The sequence below is a fragment of the Peromyscus maniculatus genome, chromosome 3, assembly GCF_049852395.1.
Source record: "Peromyscus maniculatus bairdii isolate BWxNUB_F1_BW_parent chromosome 3, HU_Pman_BW_mat_3.1, whole genome shotgun sequence".
NCBI classification, from domain to species: domain Eukaryota; kingdom Metazoa; phylum Chordata; class Mammalia; order Rodentia; family Cricetidae; genus Peromyscus; species Peromyscus maniculatus.
The window spans coordinates 122,253,164-122,276,192 of record NC_134854.1 but is presented as its reverse complement, the minus strand read 5'-3'; the positions used below and the strand labels follow the sequence as shown (position 1 = coordinate 122,276,192).

General features: G+C 47.1%; 1 long non-coding RNA gene across 2 annotated transcripts; it reads left to right on the top strand.

Moving 5' to 3' along the window:
* The first annotated feature begins 12,925 nt into the window (after window positions 1-12,925).
* Window positions 12,926-19,804, top strand: LOC143272455 (uncharacterized). Of its 2 annotated transcripts, none has more exons than XR_013050048.1 (3): window positions 12,926-13,266; window positions 17,391-17,564; window positions 19,543-19,804. It is a non-coding gene; the product is annotated as an uncharacterized LOC143272455 (long non-coding RNA). The 2 variants fall into 2 exon arrangements; XR_013050049.1 differs by having other exon boundaries at window positions 12,926-13,275.
* The last annotated feature ends 3,225 nt before the right edge of the window (window positions 19,805-23,029 follow it).

The following is a 23,029-nucleotide window of genomic DNA, read 5'->3' as shown; positions in this document are numbered from 1 at the left end:
ACTGAATGAGACAATGATGATGGGTGGGACCACACCTTGACCAACACTGCTTTAATTTGCATACACCTGGCCTACTGTTTAAATCTAAACCTTGTATCAGGGCCTGAAGATGGACATGGGATGTGAGTTCCTCTCCCCACTGTGGCCACAGTGAATGAATCTCCTTTCTCTGCTTTTTACTATTCTTTAATTGGTGTGCTGGGGAGTGGTGGCTGAGCCTAGGACCCACGCTCTGATCCTACTGACTTCAGTAGTGAGCAGCTGTGAGCACACCCTGATAGGAAGCTCTTCAGGCATCATGTGTGACTGGATTGGAGGGCATTTCTGGCTTTCTGTAGCTGAATTAATCTAGAAATGGGTAGAAAAGATAGAGAGGAACTCTCAGTTCCAAGGCTGGCCCCCAAGAGCCTGCTGTGAGACAGGATGCTGGGCTTCCCTGGGCTGCCTGCTGTAGACAGGAGCCCAACTTTCAGGACTAATTAACAGAGGTGGCAGGATGGCGTCTTCAGTTGTGTGCTTCAGCGGGATGAGTCGGGCTTCTGTTCGACTGATAATTTTCCCATCATCCATCTCCATCAGTCATGCACAAAGCTGGCCTAGCCAAGCTGCACAAACTGCAGGGCTCGACAGAACAGAGGCGTATGCTCTCCCTAGTTTTGAGAGGAAAGTAGTTGCTGACTCATGCTGTTTCTGGAAGCTTCTGGTTGTTTCCAGTTGCCCTTTGTGCTTCCTGCTTTTGTTGTGTGTAGCTGGAGTTATCTCCAGTCCCACCTGGGCCCCCAGCCACTCAGACCCAAATAAACACACAGATGCCTATATTATTTAAACTGGCCTAATGGCTCAGGCTTCTTGTTATCTAGTTCTTATATTTTAAATTGACCCATTTCTATTCATCTATAAGTTGCCACATGGCTCTTGGCTTACTGGTACTTTACATCTTGCTTCTCATGATGGTGGCTGGCAGTGTCTCCTCACTCAACCTTCCACTTCCCAGAATTCTCCTCTCTGCCTGTCCCACCTATGCTATACTTCCTGCCTGGCTACCAGCCAATCAGCATTTTATTTATCTATCAATCAGAGCAACACATTCACAGCATACAGAAAGACTTCCCCTTTTCTTTTCTTAAAAAGGAAGGCTTTAACTTTAACATAGTAAAATTACATGTAACAAAATGATTATCAAGCAAGAATTATAGTTATAATATCTAGTCTATTTATATATAGGCTATTTGTATTTGGCAAAATTAAAGAAGATATCCTATTTATCCTATATTTGTGGGTCTAAAGTTTTATATCTAACTTATCTTTTATCATAACTAAGGAAATTATAACTATCTAGCCTTCAACTACATCAAAGACCTCTGAAGGATATGATATTACCTGAGAAATGGGAGAAGGATGCAAGCAACTTTCTGGAGTCTTGCGAGAGTAGACAGAGACAGCTGGCAGCCTGGACAGTCATCCAAAGTTCCTCTGTAAAGTTGGGGCATCTATCTTCAGCCCACAGGTCTAGAGTCTCTCAGTCACTTCTCTCTGTGTCCTGTAGAATGTCAGGCAGTTTCCTCTGCGAAGCAGGAACCTGAGGACCATTTCACCAAGCAAAGTTCAGTGGTCACCTTCCTATGGGTCCTGCATGTCCAGTCGATCAAGCAGTCCAGGCAAGAACAGTTTCTTGCCCAACTGGCTATTTTTGCCAAGAAGAAGATAAACTCCATATAGAGTGTCTTCGATGCCCATTCTTCTTTCTGAAGTAAATCGGTGATGCCAGGAGCAGACATGTCTCATTGTCCAGAAAGTCTAAATTTTTAGAACATTTTAAGTGCCAAATTCTGTAGGTCTTTGAAGTGTTTGAAGACTACCTACCTAATTGAATTTTATCTATGTATACCTAGAAAACTTAACATGACTATAAGTTTGACTATCATAGAAGACTAACTATTAATCTGTATTTTTTAATTATCCATTGCAATCTAAATGAGTTACATAAACACAATACCTCAAACGAGAGTAGAAATATATATGCAGAAAGACATCCCCAGCAGTTGTGGCAGGGTTAGCTTCCTGCATCTGGGTCACCCCGAAGCTCTTCTCTCATCTGTCTCTAGGCCTCAATGCGTGTGCACATGTGCAGATGTGGGTGCAATTATGTGGAGGTCAGAGGTCAACCTCAGGTGCCATTCCGCAGGAGCTGCCCACCTTGTTCCTTGAGTCAGAGTCTCTAACTGGCACTCTCTGATTTGGCTAAGCTGGCTGGTCAGTGAGCCCCAGGGATCCTCCTGCTCCATCCTCAAAGCACTGGCCTTCCGAGGACATGCTTCCACACCCAGCTTTTTACATGAGCAGTGGAGAGCAGACTCAAGTCCTTAGGCTCATACACAAGGTACCCTACCAACTGAACCATCTCCCCAGACCCATCTATAGACCTATCTCTTCTTTAAGGGACACCAGTCTTACCAGACTGCAACCCGTTATAATGACCTCAATCTGATGTCGCTTGTGCTATGGTTTGTGTGTGTCCCATGTAGACTACTATGTTGGAAGCTTCCTTCTCAGTGCAGTGGTATGAAAGGTGAGGCCTATGGGGAGGGTTTCATCCAGGGGAGTAAGGCCTTCCTGCATGTGTATCAATGCCTTAATCATGGCAGTGGGGTCAGCTAGTTGGAAGTTGGCCCTTTTCTTTTTGTATGACTTTATCCTTTCCTGATTTCTATTTCCACCACTTTAGACCCATACCAGATGCAGATGCCTGGTCTTGGACTCCAGAATCATGCCCATTTCAACTTTGCTTTATTTTTTATTTTTTGGTTTTTTGTTGTTGTTGTTGTTTTGTTTTTCAAGACAAGGTTTCTCTGTGTAGCTTTGGAGCCTGTCCTAGAACTCTCTCTGTAGACCAGGCTGACCTCAAACTCATAGAGATCTGCCTGCCTCTGCCTTCTGAGTGCTGGGATTAAAGGCATGTACCACCACTGCCCAGCTCAACTTCCCTTTATAAATCACCAAGTGTTGGGTTTGAAAATGGACCAGGACAGGCTGTGAATACCCCTACTGCCAAATAAAGTCATATTCCCAGGTACCAGAGAGTGAGGACCTGAATATGTCTCCACTCCTGTGTACCCTTGGACAAAGGGTCTGTCTTAGTCACTGTTCTATTGTGGAAAAGACATCATCACGACCAAGGCATTTTATAGAAGAAAGCGTTCAATTGGAGGCTTGATTCAGTTTAGGAGCGTTAATCTATTGTCATCAGGGTGAGGAGCCAGATAGCAGGCAGGCATGATGCTGGATCAGTAGCTGAGAACTTTATATACCAATCCTCAGGCAGCAGGCAAAGAGAGAAAAAGCCTGGGCCTTGAAATCCTAAAGCCCACACCCAGTGACACCCGCTCCAACAAGGACACACCTACTCAACAAGGTCACACTTCCTAATCTTTCCAAACAGACCATCAACTGGGGACCAAGCATGCAAATAGGAGCATGTATGAGTAGGGGGCAGGACATTTCCCTTCAAACCATGACAGGGTCTTTTTTTTTGTGTGTGTAGCCCTAGCTGTCCTGGAACTTGCTATGTAGACAAGGCCGACTTAGATTTCTATCTCCTGCCTCCTGAGTGCTGGGATTCAAGGCATGCAGCACCATACCTGGCTTTGCAAAAGGTCTTGAGTGGTACTAGATAGAAGGTTGTAGGTTGCCTGGATGTGGGACGCCATCTATGCAGCTTGCAGGAGGGTGTCACCCGTGCTGAGAGGGGACTTTGTAGTGACACAGTTCAATCTACAGTATTGGGCTTGAAAAGGAGCCAGAGGTGCTGAGGGAGTGTGCTTAGGGCTCCTGTGGCCTTTGGCAGGAACAATTGGACCAAGGTGAAGTTTCCAGGATAGTCAAGGGTGGTTCTCAGGAGGAAGAAGATGTTCCCTAAGGGTTTTGCAGCCATTGTGTTGACAGTATGGGCTTTATTAATACCAAGGAGGGGAGCAGTTGGGGGGAGGTACTATGTGGGAGGGGATGGGAAGAGCATTGGAGGCTAAGGATGCAGGAGGGCCCCAGTGGGAAGATGCTGTTCCTTCAATGTCTCTCACAGAGGTGTTTATTAGAAATGGCAATAATGTGTCTCACCTGATTATTGTCAAGACAGGATGCCGAGAATCCTGAGGAGAAGGATGCAAGGGTTCCCACAGCAATAAACAGCCCTGCTTCCGTCCCTCCAGGAGCGTAGTCAGGCACAGCATATTTAATTGTTACTCTGTATGAAGAGGGAATGAGTTAGTGGGCCTTCGGTAGATAGCAAAGTCCACCGATGCTCAAGTTCCTTCCATCAAACCAGGCAGTGTTAGCACACAAACCTAAACACATCTCGGGTGCACTCTAAGTCACTCGGTTCCTCATAAAGCCTCCTAAGAGGTAAATGCTACATGAATCGTTACATGCTGTTGTTTAGGAAATGGTGGTGAGAAGATCGGTCCATGTTTAACACAGACACAGTCTTTTAATGAGATTTTTTTTTTTTCAGTCCACAGTTGGGAGACTGGGAAAACGTGGAATCCAAGGGAATGGAAAGCTCTTGTGGGATGCTGTCCTCCAGGATGTTATTGTGGTGGTATTGTGTTCCCCAAAATATTGTGTGGTCCTAATAAACTTATCTGGGTCAGAGAACAGAACAGCCACTAGATACAGAGGCTAGAAAATGGTGCCACTCACACCTTTAATACTAGCCTTCTGGAGGCATGGATCTCTGTGAGTTCAAGGCCACACTGGAAATAGCTAGGCATTGTGGCTCATGCCTTTAATCCCAGGAAGTGAGCCTTTAATCCCAGGGAGTGATGGCAGATAGCAGAAAGATATATAAGGCGTAAAGACCAGAAACTAGAAGCATTTGGCTGGTTAAGCTTTTAGGCTTTTAGCAGCAGTTCAGCTGAGATCCATTCAGATGAGGACTCAGAGGCTTCCAGTCTGAGGAAACAGGATCAGCTGAGGAACTGGCAAAGTGAGGTGGTTGTGGCTTGTTCTGCTTCTCTGATCTTCCAGCATTCTCCCCAATACCTGGCTCTGGGTTTGATTTTATTAACAAGACCTTCTAACAATTCATGCTACATGTTATGATCATTGTCATCTTTACAGCATCTTTGATGACTTGAATAAGACCCTCACAAGATCAGGGCTGCTGATGTTCCCTCCTAAAAGGAATTAGGTGTGGTCCTTAAGAATTGCCTGAGATTCCAGCCACTCACTCCCTTTGGTCCCCATCCTCCTATAGTCTTAGAAGGTGCTACTAGGCATGTCCAACCTTTCTATATGGCTCTAGACCATGCAATCAAGTTAACAAATTTTTTCCATAATGTTCTAAGTAACTTTTAAACTGTGTTGGGCCCTGCTCATCACTGTCCTCAGTGCATGTAGCCATCGGGCTGCTGGTTGGACACACCTGCCAAGAGAACCAGAGTATAGAGAGGGGAATATTAACTAAGGGGGATTCCATCTATGAGGCTTTCAGTACGTCATCACCCATGCTGGGTGGGATTTCTCAAACGGAGCTGTTTGGGAGGGTTACAAGCCCCACCCATTCTTTGTAAGTAAGCCTAGCAAACTCATTGATTTGTTCCATGTGTCCCCAGAAAAAGCAACACTACAAGGATCAATGGTATCCTTCTAGGGCTCCAACATAAAGTAGCAAAGTCTATGCTCCAATCCACAAAAAATCACTCTCTCACAAAATCCAGGTGATGGTGAGCTGAGTCCCTAGAGGTTCTAAGGGGAATCTGTCGCCCATTTCTTCCTGGCTCCCCCTGACTTACAGCTATGCTACCCCACACTCTGCCTCTTTCTCCACACAGCATTCTACCTCTAAGGCTGTCTGTCTCTAAATGTTCCTTTTCTCACATGGTCACACTTATGGAAGATTAAAGCCTCTACTAATTATTTAATCTTCACCCAATAATATCTACAGAGACCCTATTTCCCAATAAGATAGGGTACGGGCTTAGCACTGCCATGTGTCACTGTGGAGAAGGCAATTCAATCATAGCACGGGATACAGGGTACATGTGCTATAAAGGAGAAGAAAGAGGAACACTTAGGAGATGGATCTGACCTCCTGGAAGAATGGACATTGAAGTTGAGAGGCTGTCTTAATTAGGGTTACTATTGCTGTGATGAAACACCATGACCAGCTGCAACTTGGAGAGGAAAGGGTTTATTTAGCATATATATATATATATATATATATATATATATATATATATATATATATTCTGAGTCAAAGTCCATTGAGGGAAGCTAAGGCAAAAACCAAAACCAGGTAGGAACCTCGAGGCAGGAGTGGATACAAAGACCATGAGCATGGAAGATTGCTTCTGGCTTGCTCCTCATGGCTTGCTCAGCCAGCTTTCTTATAGCACCCAAGACCATCAGCCCAGGGATGGTCCCACCCATCATGGGCCAGCTTTCCCACATCAGGCACTAAGAAATGCCCTAAAGGCTTGATTACAGCTTGATCTTAAGGCAGTTTCTCATTGGAGGTTCTCTTCTCTGAGACAACTCCAGCTTGTAACTAGTTGACATAAAACTAACCAGCACAAATCCTGTGAGTGATAGTGATTATCTATGTGTGATGGGAAGTGCTCATTGGCAACTTGACAAGCTGTAGAATCACCTAGGAGATGGACCCCTGGGCATGTCTGAGTGTGTGTTGGGGGTTATCTTTATTGCATCAGTTGAGGTGGGAGGACCTGTCCACTGTGGGTGGAACCATTCCCTGGCTGGGACCCTGGGCTGTAAAAGTTAAGGGGAGCTGAACAGCCGCAGCCACAGCCTTTTTTATCTGTAGATACAATGTAACCAACCAGCTCTGGCTTCTGGGCCTTCTCCACCATGATGGATAACAGCCTTGAACCAACACACCTTTCTCCTTAGGTTGCCTTTGTCGGGGTGTTTTGTCACAGCAATAGGAAAGACACCAAGGCACTGGGCTAAATGAGTTCCAGGTAGGGAACAGCGTGTGCACAGATTTGGAAAAAGACCAGGGGCCTCTATGGAATGCCTAGTAGTTCAATGTGGCCGAAGCTTTGAGAGCAAGAACACGAAAGCAAAAGAGGAGCATGATGGGAAAGAAAGGACTCTGGGCAGGTCAGAGCTTTCCAGAAGAGCACGTGATGGTAAGAAGGATATACTCATTAAACTTTATCTGTAGGCAGTTTTTCCTTACCTCAAGCATCTAAGTGTAGCTATTTCTACATATGGTACCCACCATGAAGCTTAAGATCTAAAAAGAAGGGCCTAGTAGAAGCTTCCAGAGTGTCTATAAAATGAAAGGACATTGCTCCATCAGTTACTAATTGCATACTCCACAGCTAGATTATTACAATCTGTCTTCTGGGAGAGGGAAAGTAATCATATAACCCATCAAATGTCTAATTATAGACTTCAATAGTAATATATTAGCATAACTTGTAGAATATTTTCCTTGAAAAAAAAAATCAGTGTTTAAATACATCAGCAGTTGTTTTCCCTCTAAATCTAGAAATAGTTCGTATGATTTCCTTACAGCTACCAGGTCTGTCCACCATTTTGATCCACAGTCCGTAGGCTATTATTCCATGCTGTAGGATGGCTGCAGGCACTCCATCTGTCAGGATAATATACTAGGAGGTATGAAGAGCAGAGGGCAGTACCGACCAATCAACCAAATTCTCCGCAGATGCCCTCATCAGAAAATAATCATATGACCACCTAGATGCAGGAGAGGCTGGGAAATGCAGGCTTTGAACTGGGATCATTGCCACTTCAAAATTAAATCACAGTGATAAAACCAAGGACAAAGCGGGCAGAATGGAGATTAGGTAGTATTCGGTTGCCTCTGTCACAGGGAATGTGAAGCAAAGGAGCATCATTCTGTGAAGAGGTGATGCTGATGCTGAGAGATGTGTGGTGGGGGAGAGGCTGGCCCAGCCAAATGGAAGGCGTGGGCTCCCTAACAAAGAGCAGAAGAAACACTCAGAGACAGATCAAGGGAGTTTCAGGCTTAGCAGCTCAGGGCCTCATTAAGATGTGGTGCCATGCTTGGGGAGATGGCTTGTCAGGGATCTAAGTTCTGTCCCCAGAGCTCATTTAGAAGATCTGGGCATGGTGGTGTGCTCTTGTAACTATGCTGAGAGGTGGAAAGAGGAAGACGCAGGAGTTTGGTGGCCAGCCAGCCTCTCATGAAAAAGTGAGAGAGACTCTCTCAAAAGCGGCCAGGTGAGGGTAACAGAGAAAGACCCTAGAAGTTGATCTCTGGCTTCCGCATGCCTGTCTGCACACATGCACCCACACGCATGCAATATTCCCCTCCCCTGATACACACACACACACACACACACACACACACACACACACACACACACACACACACGATTTAGAGAATTGTGCTAACTTCAGAGGAAGCTGCTCTACTCTGGTCAGCCTCAAGCAGGGACATGGGAGCCTGGTCTTCTGTGTATGCTCTGGATACCTGTACCATGCCTGGCACCAGAGGATACAGAGAGGCGGCACACTTGCAGGTGGAGCCTGATTCTGTAGAAGGAGGATCCTACTCTGGACCACAGCTCATAGAGCTACGTGCTGAGCTGTGTGCAGGGAAGGGTGTGTGTCAAGGATGGCAGCGAGGCCATGTCAGCTACCCTTCTCACGGTAGCTGTGACGGAATTCTTGGCAGCTGCTGCTTCAGGGGAGGGAGGTTTATTGGTTCACAGTTTCAAAGGGAGTAGTCCATCCGGCCTGGCAGCGGGAGTGGCTCGTTCTGTGACGTCAGAAGCGTGCAGCAGAGCTTATTTCTTATCTTGGTAGATCAAGAAGCAGGGCAGAAAGCAGGGCCAGGCTATACCTCTCAAGGCCTGTTGCTAGTGGCCTCTACCCACCAGTGAGGCTCTTCTTCCCAAAGGTCCCACAGCCTCTCGAACGCAGACAGTGCCATCAACTGGGGACTGAGTGTTCAAACCCACGTAATAGGAGCCTGTGAGGACAGTTGAGGGTCAAATCCTAACGAGCGGTAATTGATAGTGATTGCGTGTGCTTTCAGCAGCACAAAAAGGAGGCAAGGGAATGCCAAGGAGATCTGGCACAAACGCTAGGAGAACCTTTCCAAAGGTGAGTTAGTGCAAAGAGGCGCTAAGAGAGGGGACTTAGTCTAGCAGGGGTTAGATCTCATGAGGCTTTGTCAGTCCAGCTAAGGCGCAGAATAGTGTAAGATGTGCCGGTCACTTTTCTCGTTGCTGTGATCAAATACTGGCGAGAAGCAGGTTGAGGATTGACTTTGGCTCAAGGATTGAGGTTACAGACCATCATGTCAGGGAAGGCATGACGTCAGGAATGGCCATGGTGGAAGGAGCATGGAGTTACTTGCTCACAACTGGGCATATTAGAGAGCGGGTATGTGACAGGAAATGGGACCCGGAAGTGGGACCAGGTTATAAGCCTCATGGCCTGTCTCCCAGAGACCACTTCCTCCAGCAGCCCTACCTCCCAAAGGTTCTACCACCTTCCAGAACAGCGCCCCCAACTATGCGCAGCCAAACACAAAAGGCACATTCACATTTAAAGCACCACAGGGAGTCGTAGTCATGGCTGCCGTGAAGTCAGGCAGTGATGGGAGGCAAGCTGTGTTTTCCGTCAGTTCTGACGACAGAACATGGAAACATGGAGGCAGAGCGGCAGTTACTGAAACAGGACCCTGCCTTTAATGATCCTGACCCCTTTTGTCATTGTTGGGGGACACCTTCCTGGCCTCTTGCTGTCCCTAGGAAATACGGGCCAGGCCTGCTACTGCTTATCTGAGACTGTGGCACACATGAGGCTTTGGGAGCAAAGCTCATTTGAGGGCAAGACCAGAACCCAGCTCCAGTCTGTGCCGCTTCATTCACCCTCAGTATGAATGGTTGTATTTTGGGTTTCAGATCAAATGGGTTTGATCATGGACTATTTATTATCATACAGAGGGTATGTGTGTGTCACCCATCTTTTAAAAATCCTACTTCCTAGACCCTACTATGTTTGACCCAGTAGTTTTGGGTAGAGTATCCCTGCATGTAATAGGAGCAGTTTCTCTCTAGAGTTTGAATTTGTGGACTGTTTGGCAGGTCCAAGGAAAAGCAAGTCCATGCAGCCTACTGTCAACTCTAGAGCCCGTATTTCAATGAGTCATGGTAGCTATAAAACGGGCCAGCTGCCAGAGAGTTCGCCTACCTTTATGATTAGTCGGTAGCAAATAGAGAAGAGGACTTGGGGTTACTCGGGGCATAGCCACTGTTTTTATGAAGTTAGTGTCATCTATAGCCACATCTATAGCCTTGTCTTATTGTTAATGATGTATGCACATGTAATGGTTTAGATCACAGCGGGAGTTTGTGTGTACACGTGCATGTGTTGCAAGCAGGTGCACCAGAGCACTACTATTGTTTTATTTATTTACTTTTTTTTGGGATCGAACTCAGGTCCTCACCCTTGTGCAGTAGGCACTTTACCCACAGCCCCTTCCCAGGCCCGCTGCTTCTGCTTCTGCAGACACTTTCTCATTTAGTTCTGGGGGCAATCAGGAAAAGAAGGCATCGGCATTCCCCAGCCCAGGGCCCACACCTGGAGACGGTAGAGGACTTGTTCAGAGTCTTTTGGGCAAACCTAATCCACCCTGGCTAGGTTCTTCTGACTCTGTGTTCTCTGCTCATCTCCTCTTCAAACAGTAACCTCCTCGTCTGAAGGATGAGCATGTCTTTTAAATCAGCAGTTCTCAACCTGTGAGTTGCCACCCCTTTGGGGGTTGAACGGCCCTTTCACAGGGGTCACCTAAGACCATCAGAAGACACAGATATTCATAACTAGCAAAATTAGCAATGAAAATCATTTTGTGGTTGGGGGCTCCACAGCATGAGAAACTGTATTCAAGTGTCACAGCATTAGGAAGGTTGAGAACCACTGTTTTAAAAGCATCTGTTGCAAAGCTCGGGCACCATCCATTTTCTCTCACAAGGCCACTCCAGCTTGGCAGCTGCGGCTGGATGACCTGCTCAGCTGAGGATTCTGAGGCTATTTCTAGGCTCCATGGGGACTTTAGTAAGCATTAATCCTGAGTAGCAAAAGTACCAGATGACAGCATGGGGGATGAGTGGATGGCTAGGCCATCCATTTGTAAGGATAGATTTTTCTTGTCTCTGTTCACTCAATAAAATTGTGTGCATGCATATCTCTCTCTCTCTCTCTCTCTCTCTCTCTCTCTCTCTCTCTCTCTCTCTCTCTCTGTGTGTGTGTGTGTGTGTGTGTGTGTGTGTTTGTGTTCATGTGCACACAGGTAGACGCATCCTGGGATTCTGAGTGTAAGATCCTGCAGGATGCTGTAGCTAGCACCATGCAGGCATAATCCTGCAGGATGCTGCCCCAGTGGCAGGTGCAAAGCATTTTGGGATATGTCAGTGTCACCTGCCGCCCACATGCAAGGTGGCAGGAGATGCCAGCTGAGAACCGTGCTCCCTGCACAGCCTGGGCATTAGAAGAGGGCGTGGCCTGCTGAAAGGTGGGCGGTGGGAATTCACATGTGTTTGGGGCTACACAAGCCGATAGCCACCCTCCTAATAGCTGGGGTGATACTGGGGAAGGGCTCAGCTTCTCTGGGGTTCAGGTTCTTCAGTTCAGAAAGGAAAAAGAGGAAATCATAGTAAGCTCGGAGACATAAAAACACTGATTAAAAGGATAGTTACCACTGGTTGGGTGTTTTGTTTGGTAGACATTGCTTTAAACCCTTCATATATTCCAACTCATTCTATCTTCAAAGGACCCACTGAGGCCGCATGGGGCAGGTCCCACACCTAGCAGACACTGAGTGATGGAAAGGATGCAGCAGTATTGTCGTGGTCCCTGGCCACGGGACTGTCCAGCTGTCAGGTGTCACTACCTGAGGATAGTGTCTGACCTTCTGATGCAGGTTTCATTCCTGCCTCTCTGGGATTTCCCACAAGTTACAGGGGCCAGGTTTCCTCTTCAAGAAGAAAGGCTTACCTGAAAGGGATGATTAAATACCCCGGGGAAATCTTTAAAAATCAATCCCTGGGCTCCATTCCCAAAGGATTCTGAGCTGGTGAGTCTGAAGCTGAGCCTGAGACTCTGTATGGCCTTAAACTTGATCATGAAAATGTCCCAAAAAAACCAGACTCAAAAATGGAGAGGATGATGCCAATCACCAACTCCTATCCTGGTGTTAATAGCTCTCTATTCCTCCACCCCAAGGCACACACAGCTCATAGCAGCAGCTTCTCTGGCCTTTGTCGGTTGGTTGTTGGAAGGTTCTTTTTTTTTCAATCAGCATCTCACTGTGTAACACGGGTTGGTCTTAAAGTCAAGATTCTCCTGTTGTTATCTGCCAAGCCCTGGGATTTCAGATGTGAGCCTCCATGCCCAGCTTCCCGGCGTTCCTAACCATCCCCTCTCCCAGCCCTTCGGGCATGGCTGTCAGGGCATTTATTTCCGGCACAGCCTTCTGTGCTTCCTCTAGACCTTTCCTGCATCTTTATTAACGGCACCCGCTCCCTCCTTTCCACGCGCTCCCATCTCCTGTGGGGACCTGCTCGTCTTTTTATTTTGATCTGCATAATTCTAAAGCCACTCTGGTGTCACAAATGCCACTATCCCATTCAGCAAGACAAACAATGATTCCTTAATCTCAAACACAAGCAGGCAGCCGTGTGTTGGAGATGCCCCTTGGGTCTGTGAGCACTCGACTTTGACAATCACTGGAGTAGCCCACCTCCGAGGGGCTTTCCAAATCAAACAAGCTGCCTCTTGAATCTGCAGAGAATCTCTCCAGTTAATAGACTTGAGCCAGTCTCCACCTGGTGGTAGAAAAACCCACCTAGACTGGAAACTGGTAAATTAGAACCTGGTCCTGCTGTGAGGCAGTGTTGCCATGGAAACTTTCCTGGAACATCTAGGAAGTGGTTAGGACGCTTGGGCCCGGCCCTCCCAATGGGATAAACAGCCAGGTGGATACTGAAGCAAGCACTACCCCGTGTTCATCTTTCAGCCACTGAGGAGGGGCGTGGCCACCCACAAGACCAGACCAGGGAATCAGGGTGTAAAAGAAGACAGTCCGTTCTCTTCTTATCCAAGACCAGACAATCATCACAAACGCTTTCATCTTTGAACATTTGGTTTACTTCCCCAGACCTCAGATCAAACCACCCATGAACAAACACTTAAGATGTGTCCGGCAGCAGACCAGGTGTGGAGGCCGTCCAGCGGGAGAGGCCACAGGTGGGGAAGGTGAGGGCAGTTCTGCACACCTGTGGCTGGGGCCCCGAGCAGTTCACTGCCGGGGACAAAGGCTGGGGCCCTTCGTTTATGCTGGGGACTTTAGTATCTCTCTGTGTGTTTCACAACCCATTTCAAGCTGGATTGGCATCTCGAGGCTTGTAATCCTAGCTACTCAAAAGGTTGAGGCAGGCGGATCCAACTTCAAGGGCTATCTGGGCTAGTGAGTGAGTGAGTTCAAGTCCAAACCTGTGATTTTTCTTTTGAATTAGTGGAATATCCAATCCAGTCTCCAATGCCTGGAATTCCAGACAGCACATTTTAAACTTGCTGATGTCAAGCCCTTTGGAGAGGAAGCATGATTCTTACTCCCTGGACTTTGTTTAGTTCTGGGGGGGTGCATGCCTGTTGTGTTTGTGAATACGAGAGTGTATGCATTCATGTGTGTAGAAGTCCTATGTCGACCCACGGGGGTTGTTCCTTAGTTATTTTTCACCTTTGCTTTTGAGCTAACAACTCTCTCATTGGCCTGGGGCTCACTGGTTAGGCTAGATTAGGCACAAGGATTAAAGGTGCTGGTCACCATACGTAGCCTTTTTATTTTTTATTTTTATTTTTAGTATTGGTTCTGAAGATCCAACTCGTCTTCATTAGTCCACAGCAGGCACTTTACTGAGTGAACTATCCCCCAGCACTGTTACATGCTTAAAGGAGAAACTGCACTTCTTAAAGGTGAACAGGGGAAGCCAGGGCTAGTCAAGGACTGTAGTCCCAGCTATTTGCGAGTCCCACGTAGGCAGGAGAGTGGTGAGTTCAAAGTTAGCCTAGATAACTTGGTGAGCGCCTGTTTGAAAAACAAAGAGTAGAAAAGTGAAAAAGAGATCTGGGAATATAGTTCAGTGGTGGGTCACGTGTCCAGCGTATGATAGATTCTAATGTCCATGTCCAGCACACACACACAGAATGAACACGCTGCTTCATCCCCATTGTGCTCAATTATGCTCCTGAACCCCGAAGAAAGAGTTTGCCCAGAAAAACTCCATCCATGCTTAGAGGAGCAGAAGTTGGCAGGGGATCAAAGCATCTCATTGCTTAAAGACGAGCCACCAGGGGCATATGCATATGGCTGGGTATTTGGCAGACTGGTTCCAGGCAACGTTTTCCTCGTTAGCTTCTACATGAAAGCATTTTCTGCTGAGGCTGCGATTTATATTATTCCAGTTTTCAAAGCACATCATTCAGCAGCCAGGCTACTAACACCTAACCAGTCTTCAGGGGCTCTGCTGCTCCCCAGCCACCTCCGCGCTGTTCCCACCAAGGAATCAGCTTACATGCCAAAGAAGCAGCTGTTTGCACTCCATCACCTGAGTGAGGAAACTGAGCTGGACTTAGCTGTGAAGTTCATTTTGGTGAGGGAGAAAGTGTCACTTACTGGCTACAACTGAAACATGCTCTCCTCTTCCATCTGGATTGGGCCTTCTGAAGTCCCCTGTGGCTTCTATCTCTGTCACCACTTAATCTGTTGAATAACAGTATCTCTGGGAGTCAGACAGGCTGTTTGGCCAGCTATGGGGGCAGCTAAGAGAGATCTTCTTGGCTTTGGGCATGCAGGATCCAAGGCTAGCTATGAATGCAGCCCATGTATTTGTAGATGACAATGCCATGTCTCAGTGTCAAAAGGTTGGGTACACTTGCTGATATTGAGGTGATCTGCAGACAGAAGGTGATGACCCAGGAGACCCCCTCTCCTGAAGAGGTGGGTACTTGGGCTGTTCCCTGCATTGGGTCACTGGACAGGAAAAATGCAGAGCTTGGCTTCCCAGCACTCATGTGCCAAGGTCCCAGTTGAGTAACTTTCAGGGTCCAGGAGAATCTGGGCATCTCCTCAATGATCCCCCCTCTTTCCTGGGATTTGGGACCAGGAGTGGCAGGGGATGGCTCAAGACCTTCGGAATTGTCCTAATAGCCTGCATTGAGTTGACAAGTTATGAGGCAATGTGACTAAAACCTCTTGCACCTGCTGGGCAAATCAAATGTTGACAGAGGCAGGCTGGTTCCTTACACTTAACTCATGCCATGGGGGCACCAGCTATTTGAATCACTAGAAGGGTTTGCTTTCTTGAGATGGGAGTGTAGCTCAGCTGGTAGAATGCTTGCCCAGCATGCATGAAGCCCTGGGTTCAAGTCCCAGCATTGCCTAAACCAGGGATGACAGCACACCTATGTAACCCCAGCATTTATGAGGTAGAGACAGGAAACTCGAAAGTTTAAGTTATGCTACGTAGGGGAGTTCATGGCCAGTCTGAGCTACAGATCTTATCTTTAAAAAAAAATATATTGATTTTCCTGGAGGTAGCAGAAGGCTCCCATTGGACTACTAGAACGCAGAAGTGGTTAGTGACACCAATGGGCCCGTGCTAGTTAGTTTTTTGTCAGTGTGACACAAGGCAGGATCACCTGTGAAGAGAGAACTTGAGTTGGGGAACATGTCTGCTTTAGACTGGCCCTTAGCTAAGTCTGGGGGGGGGCATCTTCTCGATTAGCGATTGCTGTGGAAGGGCCCAGCCCATTGTGTTTGGTGCTGTCCTGAGAAAGTGACCCTGGAGTGTATAAGAAAACAGGCAAAGCAAGCAAGGAGAAGAGGAGTTAGCCAGGGGGAGGCAGCATTTCTCCGTGGCTTCTGCTTCAGTTCACGCCTCCAGGATCTTGCCTTGAGCTCTTCAGCGATGGAGGAGCCTGAGAGCGGCAAGCTAAAAGAAACCCTCCCCTCCCCAAGTTGCTTTTGGTCATGGTGTCTTATCCCAGCAATAGTCACCCTAACTATGACAGGGCTTTAGGAAATCATTATGAGGTCAAGGGCAGTAAGGAACCCAACTCTAAGAGTTAAGAGCACTGGCCTTGCTCAGTGGCATCTAGACTCTGTTCCTTACCCAGCTATGCGACCCTCACATAAGTTATTTAACCCGAGTTACTCATTCATAAAACAGAGATAATAGCAACAGCTTAGCAAGGCAGTCGCATGAGGACTAAATAAAAAGGTTACACTTACAAAGTACTTACCTCTGTATATGTCCCAAGCTATACCCAGGGCAAGACGGTGTCTGCTCTCATCAATGGATATGGTCAAAGGAGGTCAAGGTGCTAAGCTATTAGGAAACACATCATCAAGCTACTCATGGCCGCCTCTGCTTCTTCACAGGCCCAGTCAACACATCTTTCACTCCAATGCTTGCAGGGGTGCCAAGTGGGTATCCCATCCCACTCCACCATACTTTATAATTCCTCCGTGGCTCCCTACTGTTCCCCTCTCCAAGTCCTGTACGGTGTCTACAGCTTAAGTGTAGTTTGAGGGTCCAACCCCAAGGCTTTATGTGTAGAAACTTAGCTCTTGATGTGAGGCACTAAAGGAGCAAGAGAGTTCATTCTCTCTCTCTCTCTCTCTCTCTCTCTCTCTCTCTCTCTCTCTCTCTCTCTTTCTCTTTCTCCCTCCCCTTCTCTCTCCCCCTCTCCCCCCTCTTACACACACACACACACACACACACACACACACACACACACACACACACACACTCGAGCATGCACACATGCATGAGTGCACACAAGTGATGTTTGCAGCTGCCTCGAGACTGCCAACAAGTGGGCATCATCACACAAGCCAATCGACCTTCCATGTCCAGAACTGGGGACTAGAATAGACTCCTATCCTTTCTAGAGTAGCCTGCTTCAGAGCAGCAAGGAGGGGAACATGGTGATCTGGGGCCTCCTCACTTCTCCTACTGGAAACCTCAGAAATAGTAATATATTCTTCTGCTGTAGGGCTAGCCCACCTCTGTTTCATCACTTCCCTTCCTCCCTCTCCCTTCTGTTCTCTCCTCCCCTCCCTCCCTCCTCCTTCCTCCCTCCCTCCCTCCCTCCCTCCCTCCCTCCCTCCCTCCCTCCCTCCCTCCCTCCCTCCAGGGTTACTTCATCCAATTCTTCTTCTCTTTTGAGATAGTCAGTTGTTCCCCTCCCTCACCCCCAGAAGCTCCCTGAACCTCTGTAGTGTCTTCTGGAGCACCCCCACGCTGTATTCTGACTGCATTAGCATCACCCCCATATCCATGGCTCTCAATTTTCCTGCTTCTTAGAATCAGCTGGAAGCGCCATCAAGCCCTGATGCCCTGGCCTCACCTCAGACTAATTAAACCGTTCTGTGGGCAGGAGACTCAGACATCAGGAGTTCTCAACTCCCTGCAGGTGGCTCCCGTGTGCAGCAAAGATTGAAGACTGCTCTTCTCAGAAGCGCCTTAGGTGCACCACAGGTGTGTGCAGTAATGTATCCTTGTTAGTGCTTAATCTCATCCATGTAGGAAGGCAGGGCACTGAGTTTGGGAACTTCTAGAACTATGTCATCATCTAGGAGAAGAAAGGTGTTGGAAAAGTCAGGTGGGCATGCCAGCTATAAGGAGCTGCTGGGCGTCATAGTGAGGAGCGAGGGCAGGAGTGCTGAGATCAACCTCTGGGGATCCTCTGATAGCTGATCTGGGAGTGCAGGGCACGGAGAACTGGTCAACTTGGTTATGACCACGTGCAGCCCATCCAGAAACACTTCAGCTTCACCGTCAACCAGGAGGACTCGAAGGCCTCTTGGCTGATGCTTTACAGGTAGGAAATCATTTCACCTACCTCAACTCCATCTCTGGTACTTGCCAACCTCATTTTAAGCACCCCAAAGCACAGATAATCATTTAAGGGGACAGAGCTAGCAAATGACAAGCCACTCCTGGCTATCCTATGGAAGGGCTTTTTAGGAAACTAATGATTGTGGTGTGTGTGTGTGTGTGTGTGTGTGTGTGTGTGTGTGTATCTGTGTGTTGTATGTATATGTGTGTGTATTCTGTGTGTATAGTGTATGTATGTTGTGTGTGTGTGGTTTGTGTGTATATATGTGTTATATGTATGAGTGTGTATCTCTGTGTGTGGTGTGCATCTTTGCATATATTTATGTCTGTATATGTATGTTGTGTGTGTATATGTGTATGTATAATGTGGGCATATATATGTGGAGTGTGTATATGTGTGTGTAATGTGTCTTTATACATGGGTGTTTGTGTGTGGTGTATGTATGTGTATTGTGTGTATGTGTGTGGTATGTGTATGTGTGTGGGATGTGTTTTCTGTGTATATGGGATGTATGTGTTCTGTGTGCATATTGTGTGTATGTTGTGAGTGTGGTGTGGGTGTGTAAGTGTGGTGTGTGGGTGGTTTGTGTATGTGTGTTGTGTGTGTGCTGTGTTTATAGGCATCTATTATGTATGTGTACATGGTGCACATATGTGTATTGTGTATATATTGTGTGTGGTATGTTTATATGTTCATATTGTATGTGTATGTGTATGGTGTGTATATATGTATAAGTTGTGGAGTGTGTATGTATTGTATGTATATGTATATGGCATGTATATATGTGTTTATGCATGTGGTGTGTATGTATTGTGTTTGTATGTGTGGTGCATATATGTGGTGTGTGTATATCTGTGTTTTGTGTGTTTATATTGTGTTTATGTCTATAGTATGTGTACGTGTGTGGTATGTATATGTGTGTCTGTATTTGCTGTGTGTGCATGTGTGTGTATTATGTGTGGGTCAGAGGACAGCCGTGGACAGATTGACAGTCAGCTGTCTTTCTTCTCATTGGTCCCAGGGATTAAGCCCAGGTTTTCACGTTTCTGGGCAAGTGTGCAGCAGAGCTCTCTTCCAGGCTCTTTCTTCTTGTTTGGTTCATTTTGGGTGGTGGTAGAAGACAAAAAAACTGGAAAAACGGCTTGGGAATCAGCAACAGACAAAATGTCACTTAGCATCGTTATTCCAAAAAAGTGTCTCGCAGGAGAGGCACACTACCGGAGGCAAGGTGAGGGTCTGGACCAGGCCCTCAGCCTCCTGGGTTCAGAGTGAGAATATGCAGCTAGCGGTGCCTTTAAGGGAACCTGAGAAAGGTCCATGAGAAAGGTAGCACAAGGTTGGAGGACATGCTAGATACTGTGTTCCATGGGAGCTGAGAAGAGCATGTGTCTCAAGAGGATGCCGCTGTGCCTGAAGCTGCTGGCCTGCCTCTCCAGGAGGGTACCATGCCCCTGAGGACACCTCTGTTGGGAGGGTGACAGGCCAGCTGGGGCAGAAGACGCAGTCCCATGGGAAGGTGACTGGCTCTCAGTCCCGACCCAATGGCTGAGCCGGGTGCCCGCATCACCTGGTGGGCTCTCCAGCCCTGTCCACAGTGGTCTCCCTTTGTTTCTCCAGATGCCGAAGAGCGCTTTCTGTGGTTCATAAAGAAGGTCAAATCCCGTTCGGTCAATAACTGTGACACAGCTGGAAGGAGGTACCAAGGGTGAGAGCAGTCTAACATGAAAAATAAATAAAATTACAAAGAGTGGGGTCAGCGAGCAGCCCAGATCAATGAAGCCCAAACTCTTGGAAAATGTATCTGTGTGTGCACCCCAGGCTTCAAGGAATCAATCAACAGCCCTTGAAAAATTGTGTCTTCCATAAAAATGTCATCCAAGCCTTCAGTGTCACAATGTAGGTGCCGATAGCCAGGCACAAAATAGATGGCCCATTAATACTCATTGATGGCTTTATCGATTGGTATGTCCAGTATAATTAGCCCCAATGATCTTCAATCAATACAGCAGGTGGGGGGGGGGCTGCTGGAGCTAAGGAATTCTGGATAGGAATGGAAAGCTGTACTCTGCCCTAAGGGTTATGGGCTTACCATGTAGGCTGGAACCTTCCTGAACTCATCTGGGCCTGGATTTCCTCACCTGTAAAATGAGAGGCTTCCAGGCCAATGTTTCCCATAGTGATTTCTAGCAAACCTTAGTTCTTTGAAATGTTACCATCACAGACGCCCACATACACAAATGTGTTAAGTGGTCAGATTTGAGAAACACAGGTTTTAAGCACATTATGCAGGACTTGCCAGGGATTTGGGTGTGCTGGAGATTGCAACAGTCTCTGGCGGTTATTATAACACTTGCTTATTCATTTCATCTATATTAGAGTGTACTAGGCAGAAGCAAGGTATTATGCAAGGGGCTGAGGGGATCTAGCAATTAAAACCTAAGTCTCTGTGTTAATATATTTGCATTCTAGTGCAGGATTGCAAGCAAAGTGTCTGTCAGTCAGCGAAGATAATATGACAAATGGCAATTAGTCACATGAAAAAAAAAAAACCTCTCTGTCCCACCGACTCCCACACAACAACACGGAGACTTATTATCAATTATGAAAGCTCTGCCTATTGCTTAGGCTTGTCCCACTAGCTCTTGTAACTTAAAGGAACCCATTTCTACTCATCTACATGTTGCCACGTGACTCACGGCTTTCTCCTCTCCTCCTGCATGTCTTGCTCCCTCTGTGTCCACTGGCGACTCCACCTTTCTTCTTCCCAGAGCTTTCTCTGTCCAGAAGTCCTTGCCAACCCTCCTGACTGGCTATTGGCTATTGAGCTTTTCATTAACCCAATCATGGTGACATATTTTTACACAGTATAATGAAGTATTTCACAACACTTTCCAAAACACACTGTTTGTGGCACCGTTTTGTTGGTAGGAGAGATGAGACCTTCTTCTCTGAGTAGGGGTTGTTGGCCCAGCAAGGAGCCAGGTGTCTAGAGGGTCAGTGCCAGTGCAAGGTCCCTCAAGTGGGCACATGTTGGTCCTGATCCTGAGACATCAAGGAGGAGAATGTGGCTAACTCGGCTACAGTGATGAGTGGCTTTTCTCATCGCTGTGACAATCCCTGACATGAACCATTTGGAGGGGGGTGTATTTCAGCTCGTGGTGTCAGAGGGCTTCAATCCATGGCCACTTAGCCCCAAACACTTGAGCAGAACATCACAGTAGCAGTGTGGTGGAGGAGGGTCTTAACTCATGATAGGAAACAGAGAGGGGAGGGGACCAGAGACCCGTGTAAACTTCAAAGGCACATCTTCCCCCAGTGACCTAGTTCCTTCAAGTAGGGCCCACCATCCAAAGTTTCTAGAACTTCTCAAAATGGTACCCCCAGCGAGGGACCAAATATTTAGCATGTAAGTCTGGAGGGAGGAGCAGTTCACATTCAAGCCATACAAAGTCACAGGTGGTATCTTGGCCTTGATATAAGGGGACTTTTCCCGTTGTATCTCTGAGCATCAGAGTTGGACGAGTTAGATGAGCGCCAGCTAATAGGAACAGCATGATGTCCCCAAACTTGTCCCAGCAACTCCCACAATTCTTAGAACCCAACATCCCACTGGAATAGAGGTTTTTCGGTACAGAGGTAATGATACAACCCGAGGTGGTAGAGTTTAATGTTCTAGGCTGGCCAGTGGGAGAAAATGGATGTTGGCATTATGAAGCAGGGGCTGGAGAGATGGCCCAGTGGTTAAGAGCACTGGATATTCTTCCAGAGGCCCTGGATTCAAGTCTCAGCACCCACGTGGGCAGCTCATAACTGTCTCTAATACCAGTTCCAGGGGATCTGACACCCTCTTCTCACCTCTGCATGGAACACAGACATTCATGCACACAGAACATGTTTTGGTTGATATTTAGCTCCTCTAAATCAGAAAGAGTACTGAGTACCAGCCCCTCATTTGACTATCTGTATAATGTTGGGCAATTATTTTTGTCTTTCTGTGCTTCAGTTTACACATCGGTAAAATAGTGAAGGCCGGTGTGGTAATTTCCTGAGATAATGCAAAGAACTTAAACCTGTCTCAGCTATACCATAAATGCCAGCAAATGTTACCTGCTATGATAATTATTATTTAAAAGCCTGAGAGATGGGCCTGGGTGATGCTAGCATCCCAGAGGACCTGAGTTCAGTTCCCAGTACCCACGTCAGGCAGTTCACAACCACTTGTAACTCCAGCATATGCCCTTTCCTGATTTCTGTGGGTGCCCATATACATGGCGCTCTCTCTCTCTCTCTCTCTCTCTCTCTCTCTCTCTCTCTCTCTCTCTCTCTCTCTCTCTCTCTCTCTCACACACACACACACACACACACACACACACATAGTAAAATAAATAAAAAATATATAAATAAAAACTAGAGGGAAGGCCAGGCGGTGGTGGCGCATGCCTTTAATACCAGTACTTTGGGGATCCAGCCGGATCTCTATGAGTTCAAGGCCAGCCTAGTCTACAGAGCGAGATCCAGGACAGGCACCAAAACTACACAAAGAATCCCTGTCTCAAAAAACAAAAACAAAAAAACTAGAGGGAGGAGGGGTCTCTTTCTGGTTTCCACCCAAACCCCTCTTCATACTCAGAAGAAGATGACATGAAGATAACACCAAATGCTGGGGCAGAGCTCTGTGACTGTCCTGTGAGCATCCCTTGTGGTGGCAGTCATCTTTCATAGCATCTATACTTCCACTATGACCTGGAGCAGCAGCCTTGTTCCCTGGCAGCTTCTGTGTGGTTACTTACTGGGGCAGGACTGTTAATCCAGTAGAGGGCAGCTGAGGCCTGGACCAGGTGTTTGGAGAAAGGAAGCTTCTGAGCGGGAGAAGCCACACAGTCTGGCGGTGTCGGCCATCTCACAGCCATGAAGGCAGCCAGCCTGGCCACATAAGACAGCAGAATCCAGAGGAGACCCGAGAATGAAAACCCTGGTCATTCACAGCACCACCAATCCAATCTTGAAATTATCAAGGCCTAGAGGCAATAAAATGCATTGTTTCTAAGCCAGGGGAAGTGGATTTTCCTTTCACATTATAGCCTGAGGCATCTTAACTGATAAC